General features: G+C 34.7%; 1 pseudogene; it reads left to right on the forward strand.

The window, feature by feature from the left end:
• The first annotated feature begins 8,578 nt into the window (after positions 1–8,578).
• On the forward strand, positions 8,579–9,252 carry LOC105725714 (Parkinson disease protein 7-like; annotated as a pseudogene).
• The last annotated feature ends 1,353 nt before the right edge of the window (positions 9,253–10,605 follow it).

Genomic DNA, 10,605 nt, shown 5'->3' on the forward strand with positions numbered 1-10,605 from the left:
AGATTTATGTCCTACCAGCAGGCATATTAATACTGAGGCAGAATGTTCCCCTGCATTTTCAAGTGTCTTTAATAATCCCCAACATTTTGAAAAACAATATTTTTGTTTTCTTTATTGGCATGTCTCTTTAGTCTCCTTTATTTGGAAGAGTTCTAAATCTTTCTGTGATGCTCATTACCTTTGCACATTGGAAGATTACAGGTCAGAAATTTTGTAGAAAGTCTCGATAGTGGGTTGAATAGTGTCCCCCTGCAAATTCATGTTCAATGGGAACCCCAAAATGTGACCTTATTTGAAAATAAGATTTTTGAAGATGTAATGACTTCAGGATTGAGATGAGATCATACTGTATTAGGATGGGTTCTAATTCCATATGAGAAGAGAAAAAGTCACACAAAGACACAGAAGCAGGCTATGCAAAGATGGTAACAGTGATTGGAGTGAAGGGTCTATAAGCCAAGGAACACCAAAGATTGCTTGGGGCCACTGGAATTTGAAGCAAGCAAGAATAACTTCTTCTCTAGAGCCTTCTGAGAAAGCATGCCTCTGCTGACACCTTGATTTCAGGCTTCCTAGCCTTCAGAATTGTGAGAGAATAAATTTCTTCTGAGTTAGGCTACCAAGGTTTGAAAATTTGTGATGGCAACCCTAGAAGATTAATGCAGTCCCTTAATTTGGGTTTGTGTGATTCAAGTTATACATTTTTGGCTGAAAAATTACTAAAGTCATATTTTTCTCACTCTTCTTAGTTCATCTTCAGTGCACAGAATTTTGATTTATCCCATTCTTGATAATGTTCCTTTTACTTACTTGATTAAGGTGATATCTGCCAGTTTTGTCTACTGTAAAGTTATTTTTTCTTTTTTCTTTTGTAATGAACAGATGTTTTGTGGGGAGACGCATTAATACCATTGAAATACCTTAACCGTTTTGAAAACTTTCTCCACTAGTTTTAAAATTTGGGCTGAAATAATTGTTAATATCACGGCAGTAAAAAGTGATTTTCACTTCCAATATTATGCCTACATTTCCACTAGTTGATCTTATGCTGCTAAAAATGAGATTTTCCCTCTCTGATTAATTTATTAATTTAGTTATTTATATCACTATGGGCTCATGAATTTTTATTCAATGGGTTAAATTTATTATAATCATTATTTATTTTGATTCTCAAATTATACATAATTTGGCAGTGAAGCTCCTTCAAACAGGCTCCTATATTCTCTTGACATGCTCCTATCATTATTTGAGTACTTCTTTGCTTTCTAGCATAACAAAATGTCCCAGGCTCATCTTAGTTTTTTTTTTTTCCCCCATCTCAGTTTTGAAATTAACCATGGTTTCCAATAAACCCTTCTTTCTGTCAGTAGACAATGGCATTTAGAAAGCAAAATCTGGGCTGAGGTATGCTCATTGCTATTAAGTAGCAGCATTCCCAGGCAACGGTAGGAAATATACGTATGTGCAAACACACATGCACCTAAACTTATATATGTGCAAACACACATGTACCTAAACTTATATCTACCTCTACTTCTCTTTAAATATTGAAGAAGATTAGAGCTTATGCCAGTAACTTTATTCTCAGTACAAAATCACAGTCTTCATTCTAATGTTCTGCCTTTTCATATCTGTAACTGCCTTTTCTGACAATGAAAACCATGGCCACTGTTATCTTAAATATATTTACTTGTTTGCTTAATCTGCTCTCTGTATAAACAATCTCCAGTCACTACTTCTCACATTCTACCCCTTGTCCACCCACCACACATTACAGCCTCTTTGCCCAGTATGTGGCACCAGTACCCAGTACCATTTTGTCCTCATCACCATGCATGGATCCCAATACTCTAGGTCAGATCTCTGCATGGCTCCTCTCTCACTCCCAAAATTGCCCAGATGACAGCCTTGTTTGGCCCCACCTAATGGCTTTTAGATTGCTTTCTTCAGGAAGATAGGTAGATGGCCTTTGGATTTTAAAATCCTCTTCCATTCCTCCTCCCTAAGTACTATCTCCTAGCTCTAGAGCCTATGTAGACTGTGCTGGATTGGTTTCCAGGTTGGAGGTATAAGTTTTCTACTCAGTACTCAATCTTGATCTGTAATAACCATTATTTTCTTTTAACATTGCACCTATATGAGTATAGCAATTATTATATTTAGCAAATTCACTGTTAACCTGGTTTTTAAAGCTGTATATATACTCACAAAGGAGTTTCAGTACAACTTGCTGAATTACAGCAAATGATAATTTAGTAACCTAGTCAAAATTATTAAATCAGTATGACCAAAGCCACTAACTACTGATTTCCATAGAAAGTTCTTTGCAACTGTAACCAAGTAACCAACTTAAAAAGAGCACTATTGAACAGACAGCTATACTTCTTTCATATGTCTGACTTTTTGAGAGGTGATGAGTTACTAATTCTGTGTACAAAATGTTTTGGGCTACTAACAAAATAAGAAATAAAGCTCAGTACCCATAAAGGGATGGGTACTCTGATTTCCTAAAAAAGACTAGGAAATCAAAGGTCTACATTCAAGAAAGTGTTGACAGTGCAACACACTGTTTCCTAACACCAAGGGAACATCATGAGGTATGGGAGGTATGGGGGCTCTTGGTTTTCCAGATGTAAGAATTAAGTAATCGTCCATGTGATAATAGAGAGTAACAATATGCCTACTCTCTTTGAATCATTTGTATATGTTATTCTTCTTTGCTTTCTGTCCTCAAGTTTGGCTGTCTCATTATAATACTGAAATAATTAAATTCAATACCCCATTTCCTTTCCTCAAACAGTTACAATAACAATAGCAGCAGCCCCAAATGAATATTAGTATAATTAGAATATTCAATAAATTGAGAAGAAGAGTTATAAAAATTGGCCATTTTGTATTTTCTATATCCAGATTTTTGTAACTCAGAAAGTTGGCTGTTATATACAAAGCACATGGATTTTTGGACCCCAAAATATAAGTCTGAATCCAGTATCTTCCACTTAGTCTCTGTGGACTTTGGGAAACTTATCTCATATTTCCAGGTCTTGGTTTCCTCATTTCAAAAACATAACAGACAAACACACCTTCCTAGATAGCATTATTGATCAATTCAATGACATATCACATGCAACGTGCCAGGTATCGTGGCCTAGTTCCTTCCGCTCAGAACAAAGAGAGTAATCCAGGAACAGTTTGGCTGTATTCCCACAAGGAGTGATTAACATTGCAAATTTGAATCTGCAGGGGCTGCAGAAAATGAATTCACATCCAGTTTACTATCAATATACAAATGATTCCAAAGGAGTGTGGGGAAAATGAAGAACATGGTGGTAGTAAAGGGCTAAAGGATAGGCCAAAAGGATTCTAGGCTTCTTTGATTTGTTTTGGTCCTTCATTTTTCGGTGTAAAAAAATACTGTATTTCCAAAAAGAACTGTAACAGATGGTACAGGAAGAAGATCCCTGGTATAGAAAAGATAAATAAATGCCCTGGGAGAGAATTAGTAATTTAGGGAACTGGGAAGCACAAACTGAGATAGAAGCTCAGTTGGTTAAATGAAATTTACCCAGTAGAAGTTAGACAGAAGGCTGCCTGCAGCATATGCACAGGTTATGACTTCAGATGCCCTGAGACTGAGGCCATGATCTCATTCAAAACTCCTGTGTATTCATGAAAAAAAAAAAAACATTTAATATACTTCAAAGTTTTACTTTCATTAATTGAGAAATTGTGCAGAGATGAACCTACAGAGGTAAATATTTTTATACTTGTGTCAGTGTATGGCTAGGGTATAACTGAAGTGATTTGGTTTTTATTCAAATTTCAAAACCGAATTATCACTGCTACTTGTAAGTATCCCATAAAATCCTAATAGTTCTAATAGAAGGATATAGTTCTATGAAACTCACTGTAAAAGCACTCTGTTTTGGCTGGGCATGGTGGCTTACACCTGTAATCCCAGCATTTTGGGAGGCCAAGGCAGGCGGATCATCTGAGTTTGAGACGAGTCTGGCCACCATGGTGAAACCCCATCTCTATTAATAATACAAAAATGAGATGGGCTTGGTGGTGGGCACCTGTAATCCCAGCTACTCAGGAGGCTGAGGCAGGGGAATTGCTTGAACCTGGGAGTCGGAGGTTGCAGTGAGCCAAGATCGTGCCACTGTGCTCCAGCCTGGGCAACAGAACCAGACTCCACCCCCCCAAAAAAAAGAAAGAAAGAAAGAGAGAGAGAGAGAGAGAGAGAAAGAAAAGAAAAAAGAAAAACCACTCTGCTTTAATGTACTCACAAATTAGTCAGTGCAGTTTCTAGAGGTGTTGCCTAAAATGATGGTCCCAATTCATTCCCCAAGAGAAGGTTCGTGGATCTCATGCAGGAAGGAATTCACACCGAGTCACAAAGCACAGCAAATGAAGCAATTTGATTAGAAACTATTCTGCTACAAAGTGGGGAGTCCTCAGAAAGTAGGAGAAGGAACACCCGATCCTTTGTTAGTGTCTCTACTTAAAAGAAACTGTAGGGATCTATAATTAAAATTGGAATATGTCTACATGCTCACTAAAGGTAGGGGCTATGAGTGTCATCAATGATCATATTGATGACTATTTACCTTTTAACCTACGCTTGCTCATTAATTTAAGTACAGAGGTCTACATTCTTAGGACATCTGGACATTTGGCAGACTTGGTGGGAGACGCTCTGTATGTCCATAATTATTCCGTAATTATAAGTGGTTGTCAACTTGGAATGTGCTTATTTATTAAACCAGAGGCTTGGTACTTATGAGTTCCTCTGACAGAGCTGTCTTGTTTGCAGCCTAATTTACACTCAGGGAATAAAGTACAAGAGAATTGTTGGTAATTATGAACTGCAATCAATTTCTGTTTAAGCTCAAATTTCTATTTAACCTATACTAATAAGATTTCAAGTGAACTTGTTTATGCAATAATATCTATCAAGTTATATATCATTTATCTTAATATTGCAGCAGATTGTTAATATTTAATATTGTAATTTTAATATATAAAAAAGAGGTAGATATTTTTGTGAGGTACATATAAAAATTTGTGTATATTTTCTCAAAATATGTGTAAAATGAGTGACTATCTTTGAATACCTAACTATATATATGAACACATGTTCATACCAGCCTAAATGGCAAAGTGGAATTTTTAAACTATATTTATATTTGAAGGGAAGCCACAAACATTGATTTTGCTTACTCCAAAAAGACCTCATTTTGGTAGCGGCTCTATCAGCTTGACATAACTGAAAGAGAAATTCACGAGCCTTTAAAAAAAGACAGCATCGTAACTGTCACTACCCTGGACATTTTGTTATTCACAGACAATTGTCTCATTTCTATTATCTTCAAAACATGGTTTATAATCACCTATAAGACTTTGACAGGTGCTCTCAAATGCAGGTTTCTGATAACTTTAGAGATCATGACATTGGAATAAAGAAAAACACATAGGACTCACGAATAGCTGAAATGTTCAGAAATATCAAGCAGAACAAGTGTTAACAGAATGGACCAGACGTTGTGGCTCATGTCTGTAATCCCAGCATTTTGGGAGGCTGAGGCGGGCGGATCCCTTGAAGCCAGAATTTCAAGACCAGTCTGGTCAACATGGAGAAACCTCGTCTCTACTAAAAATACAAACGTTAATTGAACATGTTGGTGTACACCTGTAATCCACCTACTAGGAAGGCTGAGGAAGGAGAATCACTTGAACTCGAGAGGTGGAGGTTGCGGTGAGCTGAGACCATGCCACTGTGTCATAAGTTTCAAAACTTATCATACATTTGTCATTAAATTCTAAACTCAGTTGTTTTTAAGTTTTTTGCTCACATTTTAAACTAACTCTGCTTATTTTCATGGATTGGCATCAACATGGATCACTTATTTTCATGAATGTGTCAGATATCGGAAGAAACAGAAGGGATGGGTAATGTAAAAGTCTGGATCAATATTCTTGTTCTGGGCAATTATCCTACAAATCCTGCCAGGTGATAGGAGTAAATAGATTGTCCATAACCTGGATATTTCTTTATATGGGAAAATAAGACCAAGGGAGCTAATCAAAGCCAAGCCCCATGCACCCAAATCTTAGCAGGTATAACTGTAGCCAACAGTTATCCGGGTGTGCCATCAGTATTGGGATTTTTGAGCTGTCCTTACCCACCTCTTTTTGTTTTATTTTGATGCATGTCTTCTAATTACCCGGTTTGTCTCTTGTCACCTTCAACAAACTCTAAAGTGTCATGCAACCAATGCCTCAGATGATGGCCCTTTTTACTGGGGACCCTTAGATAGGCCTCTGAGGGAGATCTAACTGTGGTCTTCCCAAAACAGTGCCTCCTGTCAGCAGGAAGCAGTTAAGATCAGTCTTCATCCCTATTCTAACACAATTGGATGTACCTCTTTACAAGCGGGAACGATAGAGGCAGGAAGCTGACAAATGCCTAGCATCTCTCGGTTGTCAGCATGCAACAGATAGGGAATGGCCCCCAAAGAATCTTCGACATGCCCAGATCGTTGTGCACAGGGGCTTGCCTAAACATGCCCACTGTCAAAAATTCCGTCCCTTAACACATGCATAGTAAGGGAAATAATTCAATGCAGAGTGGCTCACACTAAGGGTCGGCATGTGCCCTGAGAGAATAGGGTTAAACCACCAGGAATTTGCACCTTATGTGGGGAGGAGGCTTCCCTTGGCAACTCATGTGTGGTGGCATGGTATTCAAATTTGTGAGGTGGAAGCCTGTGTGCAGAACACCTCTCTTTACTGAGTACTTTCCTTCCACTTAATAAAGTCTACCCTCCTCATCGTTCATTGTGTCTGTGTGCCTATTTCTTCCTGGTCATGAGACAAGATCCCGATTTAGCTGAGCTAAGGAGCAGAAACTCCTCATCAGTATATTCTGTACAGTGATTCTCAGTTGTCAGAACCACCTGTGTCTCATCCTCAGAGACTGAGTAAGGGGGCCCAAGAACTTGCATTCCTAACATTTTGTTAGGTGATGCTGGTGCTGCTGGTCTATGAACAACATTTTGACAACCACTCATCTATGACACTGATTTCCAGATTTAAACACTGAACCTGTTTACATTGGAATAATTCAACAGCTGAGAAAAAATAAATTCCTAGTCCCCAGAGCTGGAAGAAACTGATTCAGTATATCTTCAGTGGATTGCAGAATGCTTTATTTACTAAACCGTTGTTTTATTGATTCTGATAATCAGTTAAGTTTGTTTTCCTTTTTATTCTTTTCTGTTACCTGGTCTTTAGACTTCCTATATAGAGGTACATAAAATCAACGTGTCTTCTCATATCTTTTTACAATTATATAGGGAGAAATAAAGCGCGTTGAAAACCAAGTGGAATATAAACTTGATTATTTTAAAGCCTGTAGGGAAACTTTATTATAAAATTGGCTTCTAGAATCATATGAAAGCAAAAGATGCTGTGGGTGAGTTTCCACACAAATTGAAACCAAATGAAGAGCTTTATATTATTGATCAAATTAATTAAAAAACAATTGGTAGTTTATTTGCTTTTCAAATAAAAAGAAGACAAAGACAGGTACTGTGATGGTAGATTTAAAGATGTCACATAGAGAACACCAGAGACACTTCGGAGTGATTACAATATTCCGATGATAATAGAAGACCAGAATAATGAAACCCTATTATAAATTGCTTCCCTATACTATGGATTTAGTGGATCAAGGTATATCTTACGCATACAGGGTTATAATTCATCTTTCTCACACTTATATGGAGAACCTTCTACAAAGAATAAAGTGAAGCAATCATAAGCCTTTGTGATAGATGAAGCTTCTTTAAATCACTTTTAAAGACCTTGTTGACTTTTCTATTTAAACTTATTTTAAAGCAGGGTTCTTTTAAAATGAAAGACTTTTAATGACTTCTAAGAAGGCAGTTTTCAAAGAGTATCTAGTTTTTAAGGTAATTTTTACTGCTAATAAATGTGCTATTATATTTAAATTTTGAGAACCATTTAGAAAATAAGTTAATTAATAACATGAGGAGAAAAAAACATGTTTATCCTTTTAAAAATGTGGGAAATGGCTCCTCCCTGATTAGGAGCACAGTCATAAAGGACTTGTGCTTGATGTTTTAAAAATAATACTTTTTGTTGCTTTGTTTTCTCTCTCACTCTCTCACTTTCTGACCCACTACAATACACATACACACACACACACACACACACAAACACACACACAAACGTAATTTCGTTATAATGCTAGAAAGATAAACTAAGACCATCCACTGAATTACCTCATATATTTCAAACTGATCTAATAATCAAACAAGTCTAATAATCAATTCTAGCTATAAAATCATTATTAAAATGAATTGGGTTTGATAAAAGTAATGAATTCAAGCGCTATCTGGATAATACTCCTTAAAAGAGTGATCTATTAAAAAAATTTACCTTTTGGTTTAATTTTTAAGCCTAGTTATCTTAATAAGCTTTATATTTGCATTAAACATAGCTACACTCTTTAAACATAATCTTATGGAATGTGCGGCTGAGGGAGGCCGGGCGGTGCGCATGCGTGTTGGAGCGCATACACCTTCATCCTGGTGTAGGCCTTTAAAACATATAAAAATGGCTTCCAAAAGAGCTCTGGTCATCCTGGCTAAAGGAGCGGAGGAAATGGAGACCGTCATTCCTGTAGATGTCATGAGGCGAGCTGGGATAAAGGTCACCGTTGCAGGTCTGACTGGAAAAGACCCAGTACAGTGTAGCCGTGATGTCATGATTTGTCCTGATGCCAGTCTTGAAGATGCAAAAAAAGAGGGACCATATGATGTGGTGGTTCTACCAGGAGGTAATCTGGGTGCACAGAATTTATCTGAGTCTGCTGCTGTGAAGGAGATACTGAAGGAACAGGAAAACCGCAAGGGCCTGATAGCCGCCATCTGTCTGTGCAGGTCCTACTGCTCTGTTGGCTCATGAAATAGGTTTTGGAAGTAAAGTTGCAACACATCCGCTTGCTAAAGACAAAATGATGAACGGAAGTCATTACACCTACTCTGAGAATCGGTTGGAAAAGGACGGCCTGATTCTTACAAGCCGTGGGCCTGGGACCAGCTTCGAGTTCGCGCTTGCAATTGTTGAAGCCCTGAACAGCAAGGAGATGGCGGCTCAAGTGAAGGCTTCACTTGTTCTTAAAGACTAGAGCAGCAAAATGTGACAATCACCTAGAGAAACAGGCCTTAGGAATCTATTCTCGCTGTGTTCGCTCTGAACAAAACAATGGTAGGTTAATATGTTCCTAAGCTGCCCACATTACTGCTTTTGTGAAGTATAGTTGTGAAGTAATAACTACACAGAGATCTTCCAACCTACAAATTTTGTCTATACATTTCTAAGCCTTGTTTGCAGAATAAATAGGGCATTTAGCAAAAAAAAAAAAAAAAAACTTATGAAATAAATCACAGTCATTATATAAGTAGAACAGTACAATTACATTCAATTATTTACTTGTAAGTGCTTAACAATTAGTTTCTGGAAAAAAAATATATATATTTATATATATATTTTTATATATGTATTTATATATATATTTTTATATATATAAGTATATATACACTTTATACTATATATATTAAGTATATATACTTAATATATATATTATATATAGTATATATAGTAATATATATAGTGTTATATATAGTAATATATAAGTATATATATATTTTATACTTAATATATATAGTATAAAGTATATATACTTATATATATAATATTTAATATATATAATATAAAATATATATATACTATATATAATATAGTATATATATACACTATATATGTATAAGTATATATATACATATATATAAAAAGTGTATATATACTTTATATATACAAAAGTATATAAAGTATATATACACATATATACTGTATATATATATTGTACATATATAAAGTATGTATATGCTTTATATATTCAACTTATATATATATAAGTATATATACCTTATATATACTAATATATATAAAAATATATATAAGTTTATATGTTTTACATATATTAAGTGTATATATACTATATATATGTTTGTATGTATATACACATATATATACTTTATATATACTTATATATATAAAGTATATATTTACTTAATATATATAAGTACATATACATACATATATATGCATACATATGTATATATAAGTATATTTACTTAATATATATAAGTGTATATATATAAGCGTATATATACTTAATATATATAAGTATATATACATATATATAAAGTATATATACGCTTATATATATTAAGTATATATACATATATATAAAGTATATATACGCTTATATATATTAAGTATATATACATACATATATAAGTATATATACATACTTATGAAAAAGTGTATATATACTTATATGTATACTTTGTATATATATAACTATATATACATATACTTATATGTATACTTTGTATATATATAACTATATATACATATACTTTATATGTATATATATAACTATATATACATATACTTTATATGTATATATATACTTATAATATATATATAAGTATATATACTTATATATAT

The sequence above is a fragment of the Aotus nancymaae genome, unplaced genomic scaffold, assembly GCF_030222135.1.
Source record: "Aotus nancymaae isolate 86718 unplaced genomic scaffold, 86718_ANA_hifiasm-v0.15.2.pri h1tg000004l, whole genome shotgun sequence".
Classification (NCBI taxonomy): Eukaryota; Metazoa; Chordata; class Mammalia; order Primates; family Aotidae; genus Aotus; species Aotus nancymaae.